We start from the raw sequence: 26,154 nt of genomic DNA on the forward strand, positions 1-26,154 counted from the left end.
ATGTGACGCATTTAAAAGTAACCCGTTTATAATTCATATTAAAATTAATAGCTTGCAAGATAAGTTGATAAGTAAGTATTATTATTTAGAAAACTTAAACTCTATTTACGGAAAATAAACATATGGAAATGTAATATTTTACACAAACGAAGTATAAGAAACACTGCCAACGTGCTGGCTCTTACGCAATTAGTTTTAATACGCCTAAGTAAAATTAATATTGTAAATTAGATCAGGTCTTATTGAAATTTTTAAACGTTTGTTCGATACGTTTTTGGAAATTTTACTCAAAAACTGCATTCGGATAGTGACAATTAAATTTAGCTTTCGGACTACCTTAATTATTAGTATGCTCCCTCAAAGCGAATTTTTATTCCATTCAACCTAATATCTGGTTGTTACCATTTATTTGGTAGTAGTCTTCAATGAATAGTTTGATTTTCTACTTATACTACACGACATTTGAAACAAACGTTTTCCTATTTTTTTTTTCTATAGTCATAACATCCTATTAATTTAGATGCCACATTCTAAGTAAAATAATACAATGATATTTAAATTCAAAACAGTTAATATCATCTTGAATTCTAAATGTTTTCTTTGTATTTAATGTTTAATGCCGCTAGTTCTTCAGTTATTTATTTATTATATGATTTAAAACTCAGATAAAAATGAATATCGGCATTTGTAAAAAAGCCACGAGCCGCATCTGGCCCGTGAGCCGAAGCTTAGAAACCCTTTTGTAAATCGATTTATTTTAACGGAGTAATAATCGTTATAAACTATATTGTACTAAAAATACATCGGATTGAAACCGGAGTCTAAGAATCGGTGTTTTGTCACAAAAACATAAGTAGAGAATGTAATAAATAATCTGACAACTGCTAAGGGTTTTATGCATATCAATTAATAAACATGTTTTTCCCCGTGATTAAAAAAAATAGTTCTGACTGATTGTCGTTTTGTTATCTAATTGGTTATTATTTAGTGTGAGATAAGTAAATTATTGACAAAGCAATAAACAGTTTATATTTGTATATGCAATAAATATATTGTTGTTTATTTTTGTGCAAATGGTGAAAGAGCAGATGTTAAACCCTCAAGTAAAAGGAAGGAAGTTGATCTTAAATTATTATCTTGGGGATGTTACCCTAATGTGCAAACATGTGTTTTAAATATAGGCATACCTTTTAAAACGAATAATAATATATAATTAGCTCATTTTACGTGACTATATCTTTGTATATTTATGTATTATAGTGTATAGGAAGTATAAATCTATTCCGCAAAATAACAGGAATATTATAAAAATAAACATCTATCAAACATAGTTTTGAGATATTTATATTTTTTTTTTAATTTACTTGTATATTTTATAATATATTTACTATATCAAAAGTTTTATAGTTGAGATGATATTATAAATATAATATATTATTTTTTGTATATGCATATGTATATATTCAATATACATGTCTTTATTTCCTATAAAAATTCTATGTTGTCTGTTAAATGGTAAGTAAAGGCATTACAACAATTTCCTAACCTGAAAAACATATATATACTTATATATAAATAGCTAGTGATATTTTTATGACTCAAATATTTTTAAATACCAGTTACAGGACTAAATAAAAACATGTTATGTTTTTGCCATAATGTGGTTTAATCACATTAGGTATTGTCAGTATGTGGTAGAACACATTACTTTCGTAAATTATACATTTGACTTTAATAGGAAAATGCAGTGAATATTTCATTCATTTGGTGGTTTTAATACTTACAAAGAGCACTCTTAAGTGGTTATTGTAAATTTATTATACGACAAAATATATTTAAAACACAAAATTTATCGTTACGCGGCATAATACAATATGTTCCATTTGGGCTGAAGTTGTATCGTATACGAAATAAGAGATATTTGAATTGAATTGAGCAATTATTGTGTTATTTTTTATATAAGATATTTATAAACGTAGTACAACACTTTTTATAAAAGTTAATAGTACATAAAGAATTGACGGATTTGGTTCTATGCACAAAAAAAGTGAAAGCTTTGATAAAATTTGCCAAATTTTAGTATTTACCAAAAAGAATACAATGCACACATTATACACATTTTGATTGATTTAGAACATAAAAGTAAATTACAATAAAACAAATTGTATTTTAACAGTAGTCATAAAATTATATCAATGGATTTATAATATTGAAGAAAACTGTACCAGTGAAACTCATTCCACAAGGAAAATGTTAATGATAATAATATAATGATTTCACATTATCATTATTGATATTTTATACATTATGTTTAGTATTTAAAAAATCATTTTCTAATCTTTATTGCGGTATTTCATTATATATAAATGTTGAGTTATTATTTTATCTGTCTGTAGTATCAGTGACATTTTTTTTATTATATTTTACTTATAAATTTATTTTAATTTAATATTATTTTATTTAGTATACTTTTAAACGTTCAATTTACTATTAAAAAAGGGCAATTGGCCGTGTATCGCGAAAATGTGTGATATTTTACTAATAATGCTGTGTATTGACGATTTTTAATAAAAAAAATATATTGAGATTCATTGCTCTAAATTTCGCTGAGCGAGTGGACATTTCTTATAAAATACAGTTAATATGCTTGCCTGCTTACGAGCGTGAAGCGCGAGATTGTGAGCGTTTAGCGCAGGATTATGTAAGTACTATAAAATGTAATTTTTATATTATATCATACTTAAAATGCGCATTTTGGTACACGTATAATTTATTCTAACGAATTATAGACTCGAAGCTTCTCGTTGCAAATAAAACTAACGTATCACGTATTAATAATCATTTAAATTTGATAAAATCCTAGTTATAATTGTTTTCCCCACTATCTCATGTCTACTACATTATTATTTAATCGAAGAAACATAGATAATTTGTATGCGGTTTATTGGAAGTATAAAGAGTCGTAAATAATGGTTTACTGCGGTTCGAACATGAACAGGAGAAACGTCATTAAACCGCAATGTTAAATTTGACAATGCATGTATTATAACGTTCACGATGGGATTTTGCTGAGTTTGTAATTTAAAATATTAATAAAAAATCCATTGGGTAGTTTTTGCGTGATTACGTTTATAAAATATAGTGACGTGCACAAAGAGGAAAACGTACACCATCATAAAAAAATAAGTATTACGATACCTCACAAACTGAATTTTTATAGCATCATTTTAAATGCGTTTATTCTATGTATACAATAAAGTAAAACCATCTAATAATAGGTACTACAAAGTTACACATAATTACACGAACCTAATTAATATTTTAATTTATTTAATAAAAATCTTAGATATGCATGTATATTATTTTCACAATATCCATGTATTTAAAAGGAAGTTAAGCTTATGTTTTGTCTGTATATACGTGATTATTTACATTTCTTTTTGTATAGAAAAGATTTAAAATAAAATACATGTAATTAAAATGATGAGTATACACATATATAAAAACTGTAAAATATTGAGCCATAAATTAGTATATGTGTTACAGTGAATATATACTTTCACTAGCATTTCAGTAAAATCTTGTCGAAATACATTTTTATCGGTAGATATATATTTTTACTAATGAAAATATAATTTATCTGACAGGTGCTTGTGAAATTATATGCTGCTCGTAACTGCCAAATATTCAAGTGACAGTTGTGAACGCCGTTTGTTAAATCCTGTACGCCACCAGCAAATTTCCTTTAAAAAAATAATTGTAGGGCGACATATCAACTGTTAAGGCCAAAATGTTCCGAGTGCAGTAAATAATTTTAGTGTCACTTATATTGACCTTTGAAATAAATATTTGTTTGATACATTTTAACTGGAACTTAAATTATATAATATACTATTGAAAATATATATATATAACATCAATACAAATACTTATTCAATGTAACTGTTACGATACGTCCATTTGCTGATCAAACCCGAACCTAACGTAAACGAATTAACCAAACCCAACTTGACAATATGATTTTTCATGCCAGTTAAAATGTATCAAACTATGTATTGCTTTTCAATGTCACTGCTCAGTATCGGAGATGTAAAAAATCAACGGTTTTTTTATCGGACGCTTTTTGGAAGCCCTACACTAGAGGTTCCAACCCCTCTTTTACCCCGTGACTGCTAAACTAACAAAGATGTCCATGGTAACCTTTTTTAGCTCAATTTTTTTTAATTTCGTTAAAAAAAATGAATTCGTTCATGGGCCGCAAAAATAAGTTCGCGGGCCGTCAGTTGCGTCAGCGTTGGTATACGACAAATTCGAATTTTAAATATTCTTTTCTTACTTCAGAAATTATTCATATATTATCGAATATTCAATGATAACGAATAGTTGGAATCTCTAATAGGTAAAATTAACAAGTATTATTTCATTCAAAAATGTAATGACTGATAATATTATATATGATTCAAGACGTCACATGTGTATATATTTATAGGTAAATAAATTAAATATATTTGGATATGCATAATCAATACGAAGCCCACATATGCTTCATTGTTGACACATAATTGTTAACATGAAATGATTATGACCTTTATATCAATTAAATGTATTTATTGTAATTTTTTCAACATTAATTTGATTCAATTGCTTTAAGTTACGTGCATATTTAGGTTTGCAGTTTCGTTTACAAACACCTAGAACTAGATGTTCCCATAGTTAAGGAGGATTAATTAATCTTTGTTGCGTTAAAGCGTAGAGATAAAATCGCCTTGTTAGTTTATTTGATGGCCGAGTAACTGGAGAACGATAGTCTGGTGCAAACATTGGTTAACATATCGTAATATATTTAATTACGTTATGCTAGTATTATATTATTTTATGCGTTGCGATTTCCACATGCATGGAAAGGTAACTACATCAATTTTATAATGTCATCTAACACAAAGTAAATATTTTGATAAACCGATGGTAGTTCTAAAAGTTAATTTATATAAATTTTCCACTCATTGCCAATTCCTAAACAATTTTTACACTTGCTCATCTTTTATTCAGATCAAAAAACTTTCCATGTTTTTTTGCTTCGCGCTTGATTTGTGTTACGAAGCAGATAATTCATTTAAAATGTATTTTTTAAATTTATTCAAAGAAACATTTTTTCCACTTTTCGAACTTCTGAATTTTATCTAACTATGTCAAGAAAACGATGGGCAAAAAATTAATGGAAATTATGTATTTATTGACGTTATATTGTATAAAAAATATATATATATAATCGTCTAGGATTTTATATGTATTATTAAAGATATTATTTAAATTCTTTTCATTGTTACATTTTTGCATGCGTACTAATCGATACGTTTTTTTAATTATTCTTTACGTTTTCTGTTGACACATTCAATAAATATGATATTAATTTATTGTATTAGCAAACAAACATATCTTATGTATTATATGATAACGATTTTATATTATTGAAACTTAATATATGTAACCATACTTCCGATAAATGTTATCATTTATCATTTAAAATATGCTTTTATTGTGAGTCAATATATCCTTCTAATTATTATCTATGTTTATGCATATGTATATATTTTAATAAATATTAATACTTTGATGGTTATAAATGTATATATTACATGTTGAATCAAACATTTCTTAAACTATGTATATATTTTTATATATTTAAATACACGTGCAGAACCTTATAGCTTTATAAAAAAAAAAACAATAAATATCATATATACAGAACAATTAAGTTAAATTATATACTATATTGGCTGGAACACAATGCGTTTACTAACTGCGAGTACCAGGATGAGAACAAATCAATACTATCCGACATATAGTTAAAAAGTCAGATAACTGCTTATTGGAGAGTTGCTCAATACTTATGTTCTTGTTAGTGATGCTGGGAGGAGCAGTTTGATGACGTGATTTTATAAGTACACACGTCGACGCGACTTGAGGAAATCATATCCCAGCATACCTTGCAGGAATTTTGTGGGAAATAAAAATGGATAGTATTTATATTCCCTCGTGTACATTTTTGTACCTTTTGTATTAAAAGTGAGTCGGCTGCATTATTTGTGCATTTGGGCCAGAAAATCATGCCGAAGAGTGCGGCGTACTAGGTGATTATAGTGATTATACAAAGCACACATTTCCTTCGAGCTCTTAATTTGATGCGTGTTTTGCAAGACAAATCTCAACATCTTTGACACTTTATTGCATATGTCTCCTATAATCATACTATTTAATTTATAAGTCTAATCCTATCTATTTTCAAAAAAAAATAAAACATGATAAACTTTATCAAAAGCCTTTACTTGATTGCCTATATCAGTGAACGTCAGAGCTTCCACGTTTTATCCAAAACACACGCACGCTGAACTAACACAATCACACGTTAGGAGTTACTGTGACATTACATATATATGATTTTTTTATCGATATTTTTCGTTACAAAATTGAAAAATAACAATGCAAATTCGTTGCTATTGATCTCGATACACAAAAATCATGCTGTTAATAAATCAAGTATACTTCGATATGGTTTGAATCATACTTAAGAAGTATGTTATAGAATACTTTGGTCACTGCTGATAAAATCGAAACTGCCTCATCTATAACATATTTAGATACATTTTTATGTATGTTAAGCACATTCGTAATTTTACATACATCGGGAAAAGTATTTGTTTTCAACGAAAGGATAAAAAAATACTTAGAAAAATTACATTTTAAAACACACTTTGTTCAAGTTTATTTCTAACCAAAGTATCTGTTCAATCTCAATTTTTAAATTTATTGATACATCGGTCAATCACACCGATCGTGTGAGTTCTTCGATTGGCTATTCCAAACGTATCATCACTATGATTAAAATACAATACGGTATCTCGTTATTGAGACCATAAACGTCGATAGTGTTTTGCGTTTCCAAAACGAGACCTGATTTTTTGAAACACATTTAAATTGTATCTCTCACGCACCATTTATTTGAAGAATTGCGCTAGATATGGTCTTAAATTAATATTTATAAAATTTACATAGATATCCTAAATTCGATTAACTCAGCGAAACAAGAGAGAGAAAAAAGAGAGACCATTCATGGAGCTTTAAGTTATTTTTTATTCTTGTTATATTTGTACCCGTTGTACAAATAACGAATACAATGTATAATAAAGTAACTGTTGACTTAATCTGATATATAAAGTTTAAGAACTAGACAACGCGCTAACTCTGTTGCATGTACTATATGGTATGTATGTACAAATACATACATAACCCTCGAGGCTTTTAGTTTTATTATTTAATGCTCATGTTAAAAATTATCTATATTCCTATTATAATATAAAACCGGAAGTTTATAGCAATAGGCAATAATATATTCCAGAAGTCTCTTCTTCAATAACTTATTCTCAATGTAGGTCTTTCGCGAATGAGATCATTCGACTCTCTATCGTATAAATAAATTTATGTTGTTCTAACACGCGACCGTTTAACTAGCATAAGTGCATTGAGTGCGCTACTAAAATCTCAAATTTATCGTTAGACACAACCGATTCATAAATATGGCATCCGCAGGTGATCACCACCGGACGCATTAAATATAATCCCAAATTAGCACCATCGTCGCGTCTGGAATCCTCGACACAATCAGGATTCTAGTAGTACTACCACTGGAAATAGATTCATTGTGATATCGAGTTTTGAACCCGAGGCACGCATCAATAAGACGACTTCTACGGCTGACGATTTCCCGTTCAACCGGATATAGAACATGAGAGTCATGATGCCAAGTCTACGTCTTACTTGTTGCATGGTGTGCAACGCACATTTTCGATCTTGGTTTGACGCACGAGCGTGAGATTCACACGCAGCATTTTTGATGACATCTGCGGGTTAGGATCATTTCACATGAACTAGGATGCACCAGGATGCATCACTAAATATATAGGCTGATTACTGCTTTACCTCATTAAAATATCGTCATTGGTAGATCATTATAAAAACTTCATTCATACATAATCTATCATCATTGATGAGGATTTAGACTAGGCATTCTGGTTTCTCGATGTTTCTCATTTTCACTTCTCTATTTTATTGAGAATTCTTGTGAATTTTTATGAATAAAAAAAAATGTGAAATATAGTGATTGTAAAAATTATATTATTGTGGAAATTTTTATATTGGTAATGAACAGAAATTTGTAGGATCGTTGAAGACAAAATACATCAAAAGGATTATGATTTGATATAATGGACGCGAATGATCGAATAACTAGAATGGATCGAGCTACTTTGATTACAGAGCGTCAAGTTACGAAGGAATTTGAAGCGCCCGTATTTGTACCCTAATCGTAAAGAACAAGTAATTTATTATTATTGAAAAAACGAGATTTAAGTTCGCCGACAGGAAAATTGTATGACGTAACTCTGGAAAGCCCCCATACATTTTTGCAATCTGCCGATTTTCACGTGAAATTGTTCTTATTTTTTAATTATTAATGTAATTATTAGATTAACAAAGCAAAAATAAGGGAACATCGAGTATGTAGTTGAATAAAACGTGCACAATTTTCTGTAATTCATATACTATCGACCTTTATTAACTCTTTCAACGCGGCTGATATTTTTGCGCGTTATTTATATATTATTTCGATAAATTAAAGTGTTTTTTACAAAAAAACATATTGGCTCAAAGGTTCATGATACCTTTAGGTGCCCAATTAGCTGGCGATTTTCATGATGACTTCTAAAGATGTAATCCGCGGTCCAAAAACATCTGGCACGGACGCACCCTTTCTTATACACCAGTATAAAAAAGCAGCGATTTTAAAAGAATAATTTTCAACAAAAAAGATTTAATGAAAATTCTCGAGAAAACAGCAAATTTTTCGATTTTGCATTTTACTTGATACATTTTCAAGAAATAATTCTTGAGAAGAAAAAATCACTGCTGGTCTAGATTACTATATGAATATTCTCAAACTTTCCCGACCCTATTAATGTTAAATAGCAATTTTATCAAAGTGGTCATTATTTTCATTTGTTTATTCAACGTTACCAGTGACAACAGATCTTTCCATGTTATCGTTTTTTCTCTGCGACATTTAACTGAATAATTGGTTAATTATTATCGTGCTAATCGCTGAAAGCCAATAATAGATACCAAGCTTATCTCCAAGAAACACCGAACATCATTCTCCAGCACCAAACTTCAAATGCGCCTCAAAAAAAAGGTGAGCCAAAAAGTCAATAAAAGAAAATATGTTTAAACTGACCATTGAACCAATGACATGTTACCGAATAACTTCTTAGGCAATCCAGTTTATTGAATAATTTGTCAGTAGAATTTTTAAATATTTGTTTTTTAAACTATTAGAATATATACGTAAAATTATGAAAATTTAAAAAATATTGTTTGAGGAACGAATAAAGGTGCATACATACACATTTTTATGTATGTATGCCCCTGTATTCTGTAAAATATTAGCATAATATATAACAAGCTCTGGCTGCTAAAAAATGCTAACGACGATCGTTGTTGATGTTATCGTGTTCTAAAAGTTAGGAATATGTTAGTGTGTCAATGGTATGAAACATTTTTGGATTTTGAGGCTAACTGGGTGTGACTTTTCAGCCAAAATAGTCTCTTTCTTTCATTAATCATACATAAAATACTACATATATATGTTTATGGAAATGTTGCTGTCGTTATCAGGCGGTGGAACCGAAATAGCCAGTCTCAAAAATCTTCGCTGGAGTGTCGGCGAAATATTGTCGGCTGTGATGTGATCTTATTTTGAAGCTGGGACTTCTTAATGATGAGTCTCGAGGACGTCTTCTCCGTCTGGTGCTCTGTAACCAAGTGACGCTTATTTTATTAATATTTATAAAAATATTTAGCCCCGAGCCCTCTCAACTCGATCTTTCTTTCATTGTATATAAAATGCACTATTTCTTAGACACACCAACAAATTATGTTTACGCCGTAAAAGTGAAACTTTCAGATAGCCGCTTCGGCGATTGGTAATAAGGTTAAAAATAACAATAGTAATTTTGGACGGAGTAGAACACTGTCTATTGCGCATCATTTTCACCGAAAAATATAGTTTTATCGGTATGTTTTGAAACGCATGTGCTTATAGGTGGTCCGTGAAATATTAATAATTATTAACGCAATTGTTTAGCCCCGAGTCCTCTCAACTCAATCTTTCTTGCATTGCTAAGGCAATACATTCAAGACGAGTTAGTATTTATTTGTATTTATGCAAAATCATTAGAATAACCTCTAAAATAATTGTGCAGGTGGTAGGAACCCCTACACATTTTTTTATGTATATAATTTTATTGCATTGATCGTAGCAACTGATAGGTTAAACCGATTAAAAATTAAGCAATATTCAATTTGATTGTTCAGATTACCAGCCATTCAGAAAGCTAATAATAAACTAATAAAAACTCGGAAATATGAATAATTTCTGGAACTTCGGCAATTACAAAGTATATTATTTGTCGTCTTTAAAGCTATTATGGCCACGGCTGTTATAAATAACAGAAATTTCCCAAATCAAAAGAATGGTTCCATGAGTAGTAGATATTGTAGCGGTTCATCGGGGAAAAGTGTTTTTTATTTAGTGATATAGTAATGCAATATAAAGCATTTGTCATATTATAAAGCCCGTCTCCGAATTCTAATTAATTAAGTCTTGAATCGATAAATTGGATTGAAATGTACCGTTAGTGAATTATGGACTACAGTTTTTTTCCATACATTTCTTCGTGTTATTTTTTCATTTAGCCAAATGATAGATAATAAACTATGAAGTATTATTTTAATCTTATTTTATATGTAACATTCTCGAAGTATTCAATACTAAAACGCTTCAATAAGCATGCGATTGATTTCATATGGATGAGATGCACAAGCAAATAACTAAATATACATGATTCATGAAAGCGTATTTTCCAGTCACTGGCGTAGTGTTTTTTTTAATATATATTTTTTTATCTCTCAACAGAGGCGAACAGGTATTATATAGCCGTACCTGCTAAATTATCATAATCCAAAGATCGGTGTCACGTACAAGTGCGAAGATCTCTTCGTGGATGATTATTTTTTTATACATCTTAAATTTTATGCCTCGTAATATTTAAAATGATTCTACCATTGACTCCATTTTACAACGCAAGCATTCTACCAAAAAATAAATCAAATCATTGATCTACTAAACAATAGCTGGTTCCGGTTACTAAATCGCATTGCAAATATTTTATATGAACTAATCATAAACCTCGTTTTTTACTATTGGAGAGAGCTGTGTTGAGATGAATAGATTATTTTATTCAAAATAGTTTATCAATGCGTCACTGAGTTTCTTTGTCATCATTATAGATCAGAAAAAATGATTACCAGTTAGCTTAAAAACCCAGTATTTCTGAATTAAACACATTTATCCCACCGATGCTTTCACTCCTGAAAGCATTTTAAGACATTTTTTGTAAACTCATTCATTGACCTTGAATCCGCATTTTGAATCAGACCTAAAAGTCGTATAAATATACAAAATAAGAGCACTTTTCGTAACAAGATGATTTATTACGATATAGTAAACATTGCACTCATTTGAAGTTTTGCCGATCGTTCACACTGATGAGCACGGAACAATTTTAAAATTTAGTTTTTGCCCCTCCTAAGTGTAAAAGTTAAATTCCGTATATTTAAAAAAGCGCAAAAGTTTTTTGAAATTTTTTTTTTTATGATTGACTTTATAATTTAATTTCTGTAGCTATGACTAAATTATACTAAACCAAGTGTTAAGAATTAAAAGATACAGAAGATATAAATTAAAAGTAAATGTACATATTTCACTGTGTTTATATAGCCTACACAGCATTGAATTAGTTAATCAAATCGATAAATGTTTATTCAAGTGTTTACTAAATTAGTTATTATTATTATTATTGTTGATGTATGAAATAAAAATATACATTAATAAATAATTTTATTGTACATTTAACTGATTCGCTTTAGTTGCATTGTAGTGCGTGCACTCATCATAAATAATAAAATATCATGTTACAACCTTGAATAACTACAGCTCGTTAAATGTATCGCTGTTGAAGGAAAAGTTTGCAAATTTGTATAAATTACTCTTTCAACAAAACTAAAAATCAGGATTAAAAGTGTAATTACACATTGTTACATAATTAATTATACATAGCATGCAATAAAAGAAAATCAATCAGTCATTGTGTCAGAGCCAACGCATTCACCAGTTTCGTACATTTTTATCGGTAAGGTTAGATTTGTTCTTAAGTTATACTTTAATATAAATACAGTGAAATCTATATTCTGGGGCCTGACGAATATATAATCCGATAAATACAGAAACAGTTTTTCTATTAAAAAATAACTAAAATTAAATTATTTTTTGATAATTAAATTATTATTTTTTGATAAATAAAATTACTATTGTTTTGAAAGAGAGTCACCATCGATTAAAACATCAAGTAATTTCAGTCTTGGTGATGGGTTTCGTTTTGTCAATGACTGTTGAAAATATTTTGAAGTAGTCAATCATATTTTGATTAACCATACAAAAATGTAGGTGCCACTTTTCGATAATATTCAGCATTTCAGCAATTTATACCTGACAAAATTTCCTTCATTGCTTCAGCTTCAAAAGCTCCAACAGTTATTTTGTGATGAGCTCCCTTCTATGTTCATTCACCGATTCTTCTACGTCTTTATTATCAACTCATAGCATGTCCAGACGCACAGTTCTTCAGCAACAGGTTATGACGCAAAACCCTGAACATATTTTGGGCATAGTTTCCTCTAAGACAAGTTCATTGTCTTAAAAAACACTATCTTATCGAGAGAGTGACGATTATAAAAAATATTAACTTACAAGAAACATGTATTTGTCATCAAATATGACGAATATAGAGGTTTCTCTGTAGTCTACCTCGAGAGCCGATTATGTAGGTTAAAGCTGCGTTTTATCAATGTGAATACTTGTTATATATAATAACATTTTTTTAATATATGTACATACGTGTGTATGAATGTATATAGTCAATCTTTTTTTTGGTGCTTGTTTATTATGCGCATATTTGAGTCTTTGACAAAAAACGGGCATTATTATCGTCTCACCTGTACAAATAAAGCATAGAATCTCTAATTGAAAGCTGTATGTTATTCAAATGTGCAAAAATACATTGTTATCGCATTAGCTACGCCTCTTCAATGCGTCAACGATCGCTGAATTATAATTATCTATATTCCGTTGCAGATGTGAATGGGTAATTCTTTTGAAATAAATTATAAGTTAAGCAATATAACTTTACAAAAAAAAAATTTAAGTTTATTTTTAAGTAACGAGTGGTTTAAGTCGCTGACTATTGACCTCAAAGACCTGGGTTCGAATCATATTAAATTTCTGTCGTGTCGGAAACATTATTATATGAATATAATTCCGAACGATCATCACATATTAGGTTTATCGATTTATTTAGAACGCTCTTTCTTAAAAAAAAAATTTCGAATATCTTGTTTGTGGATGTTATGTCGTTGGATTCAATGTCGCGCTAATTGGCAATTGGAGCTTTAGTCGGCTAGATCTTTTGTTGTGAACGTATAGTTCTTGAACCAAAAGTCCAAATGCCTGCACTCTGGAAGTTGACCAAGGTTCGCCAAGGACGGAGAATATAGTGGGTTACTTCGGTCGAGATCGGTTCTGCCCGCTATAAAATCTCTCGGAAGTTGTCCGAGGTTACCGAGAACGGGAGGTAAAGTGGAGGTAATTCAGTCGATTTGGCCAGCTTCGAGCGCTTCCAAACATTGTCGGCAAAAGGACCGAAGTCGGAGCTGCTCTTTCGAGCGCGAGCAGTGAGATACTTCTCCTTTCGATCTCTCGCGTGGTAAGTGACGAGAGTGAGAGAGATAATGATATGATTTTTCGCAACTGAGATAGAACGAGTAACTCGGTTCAATTTCAGTATGCACGCAGGCGTCCTATGATCAACACGTATGTCGAGCGCTGCATTGTGGTCACGTGGTTAAGTTATAATACCACATGCTTATCGGGGACTCTTACTAACATCTTTGAATATTTTAGGGCATCAAAAGGGATTAATTATATTTTTGATAGTATATTCTTATAACAGATATCGTTATTATATTTTTTTTCATATAAAATTAAATAATCAAAAAATAATTAGTGGTACTTGATTTTGTTAAAAAAAATCGTTTCGAATATCCTTATGTATTTTCCTAGGTCGGTTTATATAAATGTCACACCATAACGAATTCTTATTTAGAATCAATGGCGACAAATTCTAGGATAGTCACAGATATGGTGTTCGTATTCTGAAGTATCATTTGTATGCCTTATGGCATTTCGCAAAAGCCAACATAGATTTTGCGTAAATTAAATATTTACGACCGAAAAGTTTTCACTGATATTGTATTGGTGAGTGCCCACACAAACTTTTATAATTATCAGTACCGTAACTTTAATAATATGACAGTTTAAAAATTGCGATTATTTGGCACATTTTTCGATCGCGCACAAATATGCCAGCTGTACGTGACAGAAGCCGCCGTCCGGACGGCATATGAAATTTGCGACAGTGTTGTCGCCTACTCGAAGTCGTAGGTCTCGGCCGACTTCAGTTGTAACTTCGGTTCGGACAACTTCCAGAGAGTGTAGTGCAGGCGATAGAGCTTTTGCCGTGACACGGAAAAATATACGCTAAAGATCTATGTTTGTATCATTCATAATGAGCACAAGTTTCATTTTCTTCAAACATATATTTTTGCTTGTTTTAATCTTAATTTTAATTCCCTATTTATGGCTACGTATAATTTTTCATTGAGGGCGAGTTGAGGTATGGCTTCCAAATAACTAATTTGTAGTATTGTGCCTTAATCTCTTAGGATTAATTCGACCTTCGGATGATAACTGGACTTAAAAATAACCCGTTCGATATTTAATTTCCAAAAACAATACAACATATTTCTACAAAACTTAAGCGAGATGTAGATTAGGATTTCAAAACCATAAAAAAATGTCGTTCAGCTGATGGATTACTTGAAGTTTTTGCATCTTCCGTTCTTAGATTTTAAGTAGGCGAAACAATCTTAAAATATCACAATTGCATTTAATTCACAATCGCATAGTCTTGCTATGAGGATGCTTGATGTATTTTTGCATATTTTAATTAAATCTAATTGTAATGGCAGCATTTACACAGGTTGATTTATAAACATTGCAATTGATTAACAATTTGATTGGTTTATGAATATTAAACAGGCTTATTTTATACTGAATACCGTGCAATCAAATGGCGGAAACATTGGCAAATTCAGTCCAACGCATTCAACAGAAATTTCTTTTGTTAGTTAAACGACCTTCGATGATGCTTCAAACAAAAACTTTGGTTTTAACCCATTGCCGTTTTATAAAACGACCTTAAAACTTAATTGGATATGGTTTTTTCCAGTTAAAGGAAAATTTTCAATAATTAAATAAAATTATATTGTAACAGTTCGTCATTGTTGGATAACTGTTCTGATTTGGTTCACATGGTACATGCGTAACATATTATTGACGTTAGCCTATTTGTATTTCATTGTATAAAAATATATATTATTTTTGTGTTCTATTGTGTTTTTTGAATCTGTTTTATATACAGTTTTAAATTATATTGTACATTTTTTTGTGAAGGACTTAATAACTGCAGTTTCATCTTCGTATGCGAACATTATTATTAAAACTCATTTTTTTATTTTAAATCATACATTTTTATCGCGTCCTTCATAAAACCTTGCTTCGTTGAAGAGCAAAAAAATATTATGCATACTTTAATTACACCATTAATTATTATGAAATTTATTTAACGTGGTATAAACCAGATTTTAACTCGTTCACTACACAAACACTTTCAAGGACCCGTTCATTTTTTAATAATACATAATATTATTTTCTAATATATGTACATAAAACACTTCCACGTGTATTTGACTATTTTTGATTCGGCTATAAATTTATTACTCCGACCCTGGAGCGACCGACGTGAAATTTTGTCAAGAATCATCCTGGCGCAACGCCAAACTCATGTGTTATTCGTCAGATATATTATAAAGTCATAGATTATGCTATAATATTATCTAATGATTTGATTCACACGAATCGATTGTCTCGATTATGTCATATACTTTTCACGCTGTCGTGTGTAATTTTATCTGCTTCTATCCGACGATGAACTCTGTCTTTTATTATTACACCGGGAAATACACGCACGTATAAAAATCTGAGCAGAGATTAACTTCCGGAGATTCACCATTTTATAGTAATAATATGCTGGCCATTGGCCGCCATCGATGTTCGTGTTTGTGATTTAAACATCGAAGGTCAATATCGAATGATGGTAGCAGGCATCGTCAATCAGCGATTGTCGGTTTAGTGCACTGGTTTTCGAACGTCTGGTTTATTTGCGTAAAAATATGTACGATATTAATTTTATGAGAAATACAAGGTTGTGTTATCTGATGTATGCATTATGCATTTAAAACTGTTGTCTTGTATAATGTAAATCTAAATATCATATGTAATTGACAATGCATAATAAAAATGTCTAATTTATACAGATGATAAAATATGTTATTTAATCAACAATGTTTGAGAATCACTGATAAATGCAAAGCTGATGTATATATGATAATATAGTACGTAATCATATTTTAGCCATCTACTGCTCATAAGAGGGGCTTCAAATAAAATTTGAGCGTTTATATACAACAATTGTATAAAGAGTGTTGAGAGTGACATCATCACTTTAAAAGCACGTTGTTAGCAAACCAGATATTAAAGCAATAAAAATATTCATTGATGCAAAGTATGAGAAGAGAAATAATTGATTTCCTTCATAGAGATTTATATAAATTAAATTAAGATCATCGTTTCCCAATACGTCACATTAGTCATAAAAAAAACAATATGTACCTAGTATTATTATTACGAAAAAATACAAGTAATATAAAAAAATAATACATAGAAAAAAATATTAAAATTAAATTATACGACCCGGGCCATTCTCTGGTATGTAATATTAAATAAATCAATGTGCAATACCAGTGATTAAGAAGCTGGATGACAACAGCCAAAGACGAGTCGGCTAGTGCGGACGTCCTACCTCGAACGGGTATTAAAAGAGGACGCAATCGCGATCCTGAAGACGTTCCGAAACAAAAAACTAGAATTCTTGGAGAATAGATTGATTTTAAGATATGCTTTGTGACTTCTAAAAAAAAGCGCTGGGACACAAGAACAGATAATAATCAAATATACTCATATCTCAAGAACCTTTTCTATTTTTTTGCTTAAGAGGAAATATTTGGTTATTCATGATTTAAAATATAGATCCTGATTCAAGAATTTTGCAAATGAATATGTCATAAAGGGCCGTTCGTAATCAGCTCTAGCGTTCAAAGAAATACCCAAATGTCACTCTTTTGTATAAATATGTTAACAGACACTGCTACTGACATTTACACTTAAACATCCACTTTGGAGTCAAGGCATCAGAACCTCAAGAGCAATCAACTTAAACTCACGTACGAACTTCAATCAAGAGGAGACTGACCTAACTTCAGGTCATCGAAGATCGCAGAAGCCGCCGCTTCTCTCTTCGCATCCACTGATACAGCTCGACGTACGGAATCCAGAGTTAAACCCACTTCGGAAACGCTTGAAGCCTACGAAAGCACCCGCAGAAAACGTATACAAGCTATTAGTGATGATCTCAATTGTTGCAAAAAAATATTAGCAACAAAATTCGTCTTAAAAAATGAAAAGTAAATACCACTGACACGAATGTCAGGAGAGATCAATCTCCCTTGTATAATCAATGCCAGCAACAAATTGATTAAAGCGGGTGCAAGAATACACAAGGGTCCCCAGAAATGAGAAAGGACTCAATTTTTTTACACTTGGATACTTGTTGGGAGATGTCCTTGTTTATAATCAACAAAATAGCTATGTACACACACGCATTAGTTAAATTATAGGAACATATTAAATAATTATGGTTGTATTTTAACTTCCTGCGAACTTCCGCAAGCCAATCATAAAATATTCTTGACGTTACAGTGGCTAATGGTTTTGCTTTACAAATATTAATATTAATTAATTTTTTTATTAAATTAGATATTTCTTATAATATATACTCAACCATCCAAAATTTGTATAGTAAAATAGTTACAAAATAAAAACGTCATATGAACAATCAGTAAAAACGTAAATACATAAGACATACTTTTTCAAATAATGGACAGTAAAAATTGTTTGAGAAGAATGTTTCGGAAGTCAACAATTTTACGCTACTGATTATGTAATCCTAATTTAATATTTAATACATTTCCTGCTTAAATCACAAACATCATTACTATTACCACCAAACTCACGTAACAAAAAATGTCAACTTCTGTCGTTTTACCATTATTTTTCAACAACACAATTACTGTACGTTTCTACGTGCCGACAAGCGTAATTTTTACACATTTTGTAGAAATAGGAAACGTTCTACTATTACGAAACGGTCCGTTTAGCGAAACCTAAACAACAACTTAACGAACCAGTTAAAAACTCACTTTTTATTCTTCATTACGATTGCCCGGTTATTACGTTATCATCACATATTCAATATACGAGTAATATAGATTTGAAATATAATACTCACGTCCTTTACCTGGTTTACCTGTCTATTTGCTGTCACATAACAATAGAACCAATCGAGCATTTTAGTGATTCATAGTTATCGGTCTCTTGTTACTGGCTCTCAAACTGTATCCCATGTTTATCGTTCAATTCGTCTTACTGTTGATTTATCTTATCGCATTTCGAACAAACTTATTTGATTAATAAAACTTGTGCTTCTCTTTGATCTTTGATTAATGCATCGGAGATGGATAAAAGGAAATATGTTTGACTAATACTTATAAAATATAATTGTTTATATTAATATTAAGCAAACAAATACTTTTATCTGTAGATATATTATGTATATAACCTAAATAATAAGCATTCGAATGATGTTCACGCATAGCGAGCATTCGATGTGGTGTGAAAGTTATAATTTTACATAATTTTTAATGAGAAATATATGCTTTTAATTACCATGTTTGTGTTTATATGTAAATATTGATTTATTTTAAATTTTAAATTAGAGATAACTTTCTAACTGGTTCCTCTAAATTCAAGTACAATATGTATAATATAATAATAGCAGAATTTATAACAAATTTATTCGTATTTTCAATATGTGTGTTGTAAATGATTAATGCTAGAAGTGAATCTAATTAATAATTTTGCACAAGTTATTACTTTTATGATTGTAAATTCATTGCTGTGACATGACAAGCGGTTATCCCAAATCGGTTTAAAAAATGTAAAATACACTTCGCAATGATTCTACGCCTTTTTTCTTGATTATGCGTAGAATAATGTATCAGAATTTCCTTAAGTTCTTTACCCGGTTAATTTTTTAATTGAATACGATAAATATAATAGTATCAATGTAAAACAGTTTTGAAAAAATACTACAATTACTGACTTTTTTAGTAGATATAGTGAAATTGACAATAATCTCTACAAGAAATATGCTCAGATTTTTTTTAATATTACATTTAATAATTAGCCACAGTTTTGTGATTAAAACACAAGTATAACAAAAATATGCATAAGGTAAAGTGGGAGTAATTCAGTCGACTTAGTCAGCTTCGAGCGCTTCCGAATATTGTCGGCAAAAGGACCGGAGTCAAAAGGACCGAAGTCGGAGCTGCTCTTTCGAGCGCGAGTGGTGAGATACTTCCCCTTTCGCTCTCTCGCGTGTTAAGTGACGAGAGTGAGAGAGATAATGATATGGTGTTTCGCAAACTGAGATAGAACGAGTAACACGGTTAGATTTCAGTATGCGCGTAGGCGTCCTATGGTCAACACGCATGTCACGTGGTCAAGTTATAATACCACATTCTTATCGGGGACTTCAACAGACTATTACTGACATCTTTGAATATTTTAGGGCACCAAAAAGGATTAATTATATTTTTGATAGTATATTCTTCTAACAGATATCGTTATTATATTTTGTTCATATAAATTAAATAATTAAAAAATAATTAGTGGTACTTTATTTTGTTAAAAAAAATCGTTTCGAATATCTTTATGTATTTTCCTAGATCGGTTTATATAAATGTCACACCATAATGAATTATTATTTAGAATCGATGGCGACAAATTCTAGGATAGTCACAGATGTGGTGTTCGTATTCTGAAGTATCGTTTTTATGTCTTATGGCATTTTGCAAAAGCCGACAAAGATTTTGCGTAAATTGAATATTTAAGACCGAAAAGTTTTCATTGATATTGTATTGGCGAGTGCCCACACAAACTTTTATAATTATCAGTAGCGTAATTTTAATAATATGAAAATTTAAAAATTGCGATTATTTGGCACATTTTTCGATTGCGCGCAAATATGCCGGCTGTACGCGACAGAAGCCGCCGTCCGGACGGCATATGAAATTTGCGACAGTGTGGTCGCTTACTCGAAGTCGTAGGTCTCGGCCGACTTCAATTGTAACTTCGGTTCGGACAACTTCCAGAGAGTGTAGTGCAGGCATAATAGCTTTTATATCATTATATTGAAATCCCCAGTAGTCCAGTAAAGATTCAACATAAGTCTTGTGATTTATGTAGTTGTTTGAATCTTTTTCATTTGTATTCTCATTTTCTTTTTTTTGAGTGACAATAGAAACGGTATCCGCATCATTCCAGCATTGAATACAAAAAAAAAATTTTTAATTAGCAGTAATATTTAAAAAAATTAAACTGTGGTACTTATCTTTGTGACAAATATTTTGTTGTACATTGCTATGCATAAAATATTATATCGCATTTGTATTAATATTATGTTCTTAAATAATAAAATTTAATTTTACACATACATGACCGAGTAGGGTATTATAATTATTATATATGCTCTCATAAACTCTTGACGAATGGTTAACGAACTTCAATGATCGGTTACAGCTTTTAGATCTAGCATCTGTCTTTGCAAAATTTATGATCTCGTTAGTGTCTCGGTCTGACGATGCGGTTTTAATCTTGCTTAGGGTTCCCCGGTGCATTCGCCTGTAACTTTCCTAATTAGCCGGTTCGATTCCCGGCCCACCGGTTGAGAGGCGGTGGCCTATCGGTTTTGCACCGCTCTGACCGGTGACCCGCTTTCTTCTTGTAGAGGCCATTGAGCGAATCGAACCCGCCCATGTCGAGCTCTTTTTAATTACATATACAATTACATATTAAAACTTCATAAATAGCGATACTGTTTTTATCTTAAATATCTTTCTCTATACTCGATTCATAACATCGTCGCCATTGTTTTATTAAATATAATCCTAAGTTATTTATTTACAATAACATGATATTTAAGTTTTTTATGAATTAAATATATACATATACACTTATAAGCATTTTATCAGCCATGATTGGTGAAAATATATTTAAATATTAATAAGCGACTCAGGTGGTTATTATGTTGATGAAAGTTTAGCATTCTCAGACGTCAGCATCATCATAAAAAATATATTATTATTGTATTACCATTATTAAACTTGTATAATCATTATATTTATATGATATTTTAGATATACATATTAGATATTTTTACATATTTTTGTAGGAAAAATGTCGTTCATTTAGCCAAACCTTGAAATTTGCTATTGCGAAATCAAACAGGTAAAGATTGACTACGCAATCAAGCGATAAAGTTGAACCATGTGTCATTTTGTTTAAAAGTATGAATCATAACTTATTTTGAAATATCTCAGTATATCATATATTATGAAGTAATTAGCACCGCACACGTTTTTAATATACTTGTATAAAATAACAGCAAGCGTAAAACATAAAGTACTCCATACTAATATCTAATACATAAATTATTCAGTCCACGCGCAGCGCGAGACGCCAAACAAATCTAGAGTACTTCGAGACGCGATGACCTCATCTTTCTGAACAAGTGTGCCTGTATGTATGTTCATTTAAATTAAGATGAGCATCGACTATCATTCGCAGAACATTTTGTAATCTCTGGATGATAAGCGCATGAGGCTCGCCCTTTGGTGCTTCCGGATCTTGGGGCGCCTCAAAAATAAATTATATACCAGCACGATATACGAGTGGTATAAGTCTCTGACTATTGACCTACAAGACCTGGGTTCGAATCCCATACGAACCTTATGCCTGCACTACACTCTCTGAAAGTTGGCCAAGGTCAGCCAAGGACGGAGAATATAGTGGGTTACTTCGGTCGAGTTAGGTTCTGCCCGCTCTAAAATCTCTCGGAAGTTGTCCGAGGCTACCGAGAACGAGAGATAAAGTGGAGGTAATTCAGTCGACTTGGCCAGCTTCGAGCGCTTCCGAACATTGTCGGCAAAAGGACCGAAATCGGAACTGCTCTTTCGAGCGCGAGCGGTGAGATACTTCTCCTTTCGCTCTCTCGTGTGTTAATTGACGAGAGTGAAAGAGATAATGATATGGTGTTTCGCAAACTGAGATAGAACGAGTAACTCGGTTCAATTTCAGCATGCACGTAGGCGTCCTATGGTCAACACGCATGTCGAGCGCTGCATCGTGGTCACGTGGTCAAGTTATAATACCACATGCTTATCGGGGACTTTAACAGACTCTTACTGACATCTTTGAATATTTTAGGGCACCAAAACGGATTAATTATATTTTTGATAGTATATTCTTCTAACAGATATCGTTATTATATTTTTTTTTATTATAAAATTAAATAATTAAAAAATAATTAGTGGTACTTGATGTTGTTAAAAAAAATTGTTTTAAATATCCTTATGTATTTTCCTAAATCGGTTTATATAAATGTCACACCATAACGATGGCGACAAATTCTAGGATAGTCACACATGTGGTATTAGTATTCTGAAGTATCATTTTTATGCCTTATGGCATTTTGCAAAAGCCGACAAAGATTTTGCGTAAATTATATATTTACGACCGAAAAGTTTTCACTGATATTGTATTGGTGAGTGCCCACACAAACTTTTATAATTATCAGTAGCGTAATTTTTATAATATGACAATTTAAAAATTGCTATTATTTGGCACATTTTTCGATCGCGCGAAAATTTGCCAGCTGTACGTGACAGAAACTGCCGTCCGGACGTCATTCACGCCCGCCGTCCGGACGGCGTATGAAATTTGCGACAGTGTGGTCGCTTACTCGAAGTCGTAGGTCTCGGCCGACTTCAGTTGTAACTTCGGTTCGGACAACTTCCAAAGAGTGTAGTGCAGGCATTCGTGTTTTTAAATTTTTATCGTGTCAGGGAGATCGGAATTAGTGATTATTATATAATTATAATTCTGATTGATCATCACAGATTAGGTTTACCTAGATTTCCTAATCTCGCGGATAACAAACAAACGGTTTTAATAGAACCTCTTAAAAACAATAAAAAATATAGTTAAGTATTTTACCATATTAAATAATATACATAAAAGGTGATTTAACAATAATTAAAAATAAGGCATATAAAAAATATTAAATATAATTTAAAATACATATATATATAGATAGATACATGTAAATCTACATATATAAACATACTCTTACTTTTACATTTTAAATATGAACACACATTTTCCAGTTATTTTTATATACTATATAAATTTCTCAATGAGTTTTACCTTGTAGATTGACTCGTTACGAAGCTGTGATTGTATTTTCTTGAATGAGATGAAAGTGATCCATCTAGCCAAGTTTCAAATCGCACTATTAGATCATAATGTTTTAGAGTCAACAGTGCCAAATTCTTTTAAGACAAAGTCACTACTGATAGTAGCATATATATTTTTAATATTGCTCTGAAATGTCATTGACCTAAATTCATATCGATTATTTTTATATATACAAAAAAATTAGACAGCAGTGAAATTATTATTTAGCATGTGAAAATGCTGAAAAAAAATCTGGACGCTAATTATTTTCGTCTGTAATGATGAATATTATCTGAAAGTGTCGGAGATTGCCAACGCGAATGCTGCAGTTGTGTTTTTGCTCGTTTTGTCGGCGTGAATATTAGTGAAAGTATTTTGCTCGGCACACTTTCTGTTCTCTGTGTCAGTCTATCGAATAAAAAGATGTAGACAGTTGGTTACGTTTTCTAAAATATCGTTGCATCATTTATCCTATGCGTTTGCGACGTACTTGAGATGATGAATTATCTAATTTATCTTACACGTTTTAAATATGACGCTATCCGAATGATTTCCATTCGGAAACAAACTACAGACATTTCTCACATTGAAGACGCTGATATATTTGCTTTAAGTTCTTCAAATATCATTCTAAAATGTATTTGAGTTTCCTTATTCGTAACAGTAGGGCAAGTAATAAAAAACTATTTTAGCATTTCGTGTTTATGTTGAATACAAAATTTCCTCTTTCATAAGAAAAATCATAAAATCAAAATATTTTCTCAAGAATTTGAAATCGAACACGAGACGCTAAACACGCTAAGTAAAAGTCGTTTAAAATATCGTGAAGAGAATAGTCAATACGTATGACCGTGAAAGCGGAATAATACCTAAGAAAATTCCGGTGCAGAAATATTTCCTAACCTATCCTTTTGTGCGGATGCTAATATAATTGTAGGTCATAATATTAAAATGAACAACAGTCGTTCTTCAATGTCAACCTTCTTGTAACTAAGAATGTTAATCAAATTTACATATATTGTATTTTATTGTAATATAACAGGAAGAACTACGATTCACTAAAATGTGATTTAATTTATGAACAGATGTTTAATTTTGGCATTTAAAATAACATGACCTCAATGTGTTTAATCACGTTTTTTTCTTTTGAAAGCAAACATTTTTTTGAGAAATTATTGCTAACTACATAATTGTATATAAACACAATAATTACCTTTTAAATGGAACGATCGAATTCTTGTTTCTAAAATTGATTTCCAATTGGTATGATGAAGTGATTTTATGAAATTTATATTATATTCATACTAGATTAAAATTTAACGTAAATAAACATGTCTTGTTTTATTTACATACATAAATCGTAAGGCGGTTTTTCAGTAAGTGTACACTAATACTAGGTTAATAAAATATTTATTTTAAAATAAACATATTTTTCAGCATTCTAATATACTGTGAAAGATTTCGAAATACTCGTATATCAAAGCAAATTATACCATAAAAATAATGGAAGCTTAAATTGATTTGTTCCAAAACCCAAAAATGTTTATAAAAAATAATTAAAACAAAAATATTTTTTATTATTTAAATTTATTATAAAAAAATATTTATGTTTTATTCATATCAAAATCACTTCTGTATATCACTCATAGTTTCATGAAATATTTTTCTTTACGAAGAATTTTAATCAGGAACCTATCCAACGACACATGCTTTTGCCTCCTTTTAAGGAGCCTTACGCGCAAAAATTTGCACTGTTTACTACATTATACATACAGATATCCCTAATCTCTCTTGAAGTGAGGAGATTCTCATTCTCTTTCTTCTGGTTCTCAGACGAGACATCCTCTGTAGGCTCGTGCTGTTTGTTGCTCAATATGCAGATCTATTAGTTTTTCAATGGCCATGTTCCTCTACCAACTCTTGCATAAGGACGGAATAGCGTAGTCCGTAACGTCTCAGACTAGTAACTCTGAGGTTGCAGGTTCGAGCCCCGGCAGCGGCACTCGAATTTTTATTTATAAAAAAATAAGCTATAATAAAAAAATCTATTAATTATAAATTAATAATTTATAATTAATAATTAATATAGATGTCACCGATTCCCAGACTTTCAGTTTGGTGGTATTCATTATATCTGATTGACTCACTCAGTTGATACAAATTGACCCCGTTGTAACGCATTGGGCTTACGCTTGTCAGGTTACAACGGAAGATTTAATAATAATAAAAAAATCGCCCACATTCACCTCCAGTCTCATGTTCTTTCCCAAATACACAATTTCATCGACAATTGGTGGCTCCCGTTCATAAGCAAGCCCGTCAACGTAATTAGGCCA

General features: G+C 30.9%; 1 protein-coding gene across 2 annotated transcripts in view; it reads left to right on the forward strand.

Annotated features, from left to right (window-relative positions):
- The window catches only part of LOC148231899 (tyrosine-protein phosphatase 10D-like), a 52,001-nt gene that overhangs the window by 554 nt on the left and 25,293 nt on the right, over positions 1-26,154 (forward strand). The gene's annotated exons all lie outside the window — the stretch shown is intronic.

The sequence above is a fragment of the Plectrocnemia conspersa genome, unplaced genomic scaffold (assembly GCF_051122295.1).
Source record: "Plectrocnemia conspersa isolate PC_06_02 unplaced genomic scaffold, ASM5112229v1 ptg000009l, whole genome shotgun sequence".
NCBI classification, from domain to species: Eukaryota; Metazoa; Arthropoda; class Insecta; order Trichoptera; family Polycentropodidae; genus Plectrocnemia; species Plectrocnemia conspersa.